The sequence below is a fragment of the Gekko japonicus genome, unplaced genomic scaffold, assembly GCF_001447785.1.
Source record: "Gekko japonicus isolate JY-2015 unplaced genomic scaffold, Gekko_japonicus_V1.1 scaffold144, whole genome shotgun sequence".
Lineage (NCBI taxonomy): Eukaryota > Metazoa > Chordata > Lepidosauria > Squamata > Gekkonidae > Gekko > Gekko japonicus.
This window is the reverse complement of record NW_015162478.1, coordinates 1,040,138-1,042,652: the sequence shown is the minus strand read 5'-3', so window position 1 is coordinate 1,042,652 and position 2,515 is coordinate 1,040,138.

Genomic DNA, 2,515 nt, shown 5'->3' with positions numbered 1-2,515 from the left:
TTCCTTCCTTCCTTCCTTCCTTCCTTCCTTCCTTCCTTTCTCTCTCTCTCTCTCCCTACTTCCTTCCTTTCTTCCTTCCTACCTTTCTTTCTTTCTCCCTCCCTCCCTCCCTCCCTTCCTTCCTTCCTTCCTTCCTTCCCACCCTAACTTTCTAGGCCCATTGTCTTCAGCCACGACGGGCTTTGCTCCCTAGTAACTATATATGTGAAAAAGTCATGCTTATTGTCTGGAAGAGTCTGGCGCCACTGTCAGTCTACACCTTACCATCTGTAACACTTATCACCCTTTGGTTTTCAGAAACATTTCCTAAACTGTAAGGCTATGAAATATTCTGGATTTATTTCAGGCATTATGAGCAGAAAGGAAGGGTGATTCACTGAAAATAATACAGATTGTTTCTAGATGCCCTGGGTTTTGGGTTTTTCAGGCAATGCATGTCAGCTGAGATTTGTGTTCAGAACTCGAAAAAGAGTCAACTGTCTTAGTAGATGGTCTGCCTGCACACAAGTACCTCTCTCTGTGACACAATGGCTTGAGGGACAGGTCCGCCAGCCTTCCAGAATGAGTCGCTTCATGCACTGGCTAAATGGAAGATTGCAAACCTGAAGTCTGTTTTTTTATTTAGTTTCTCAAACTTGGGATGTCAACTGATGAAATGCTGGGTATTTCCCATATCAAGACCTCCCTTTTTTCCTCCCCCCAAAGTAACAAAAATATTTACCTGTACTATGACATCATATCCATTTCCCTACCCCAGTTCACAACATTGGCTGGCACTCTCCAACACAGAATTCTAAACCTTGTTCTGAGTTTCGTTGAAGCTCACTTTGTTTAGCATGAGCCATTAGTGGGGTATCCAAAACTACTGTAGGATTCTCTGGACTGGAATCTGACTGCAGAACTAGCATTACCATCTATTAACAATATTGTGAAATAATAATGTGAGCAAGCCACGCCAAGTGCCTAATAAGACTGTAGTCAACGGATTAATGTTTAAGTCTGCGTTAATTTTTCTTAATGCTGAATGAGCTTTTTTTTTTTTTAAAGAGTCTGATTACTGACTCTATCAAGCATTTAAAATTTCATGGTCATTCTAATATTTTAAATACTCTAATAAAGCCTTTAAAAATAAATAGGGAAGCTGTAATTTTTCATCATTTCCTTTTTGTTAAGAGCTTTACAGTTAGGGCAAAAGAGCTAGCAAAAAAGCAGCTGTAGAAGTAACTGACATCTTAGATTCATTATGCACTCTTGCCTGAGAAAAAGCTTTGTTGGGCACAATGGGAGTTACTTCTGAATGAACGTTCCTAAGGATTGGACTGTTTAATTAGGTTGCTCAGAGTATTCCTTGCAGGACCAATCCAGATTCACTCATTTCTTTTTCAGTTTGATTCTTGAACCCAACTGGACATTAGCTCTGCAGTGGTGCCTCTGCCTTCCATTAACAAAATCTGACTGAAACCTTTTGGGTGAAGTGAAAAGATATTCTCATGAGTGTTCAGTTGATATCTATTATTTAGATAACCTTTTAATTAGATTACCTATTCTGAATCTTCAGCTAATGTACCTCAGATTTCCCCCCCCCCCCATATGAATATATTCCTAAAACTATTCCTTGGAACAGTGTTAAGGTGTGTTTTTTTTGTTTTAAATGCAAAAGTGGCTGTGGGGTACGTGAGGAGGAGAGAAAGAGAAATGAATTGGGGCGATGATGCTGGGGGAGGATTTACCCATTCTCTTTGCACTATTTCCCCAGTCTGTTACTGTAGGGATAAAATATAGGCATTTGCTATAGCTTTCCCCTTGTGTTGTGGCCCCAATACAATTTACACTCCCCCTTTTCTCTCCACCTCTCTCCCCATGGCTGCTTTGAACTTTTCCTTTAAAGAAGGGAGATTCTCGGGTCTTCGTCTGTCTTGTCTGGTTTTGTCCCAACTGCAGCCACTTTAATAATCAGTCTTGTAGACAGAACAATCTCATGCCATTTAAGCATGCTCAGGATGAACCACAAACTGAAACCTGGTGTCATCACCAGCTTTAAATTTTGTTATTTGGTAGCTAATTTTTTTTTTTGTTATGTAGTAACACAAGAGGGAACTGTTCCTTAATTTAAGGGCATTTCTGTTTAAGATGGAGATTGCGCTGCCGTTTGAGAATACGCAAATAAATGAGAGTTCCCCTCAAAGTGTTTCAGTCTTTTCACATACACTTCTGTCTCAGTTGTCCCCTACCAAGGAAAAACAAGAAGCAGGGTTAGGTTTTGCCTAGGGATGATTGCATTTCAAAGCCCCACTGGGAAGGGGATACAGTGTGAAATCTCTGCTGCCATAAAACTGTAACAGGCTGATATTTTTGGTGTGATTCATAAAGTTTCACATAAGCTTGAAAACGAAAAAGGGCAATACAGATGAGCAATGCATGCATTTTTGCTTAGGTCAAAAATCCCATTTGTAGTTGCTCTTTGATATGATGAATATAAAGTTTCTAAAATTACACAATATCAGCTTTTCGGAGA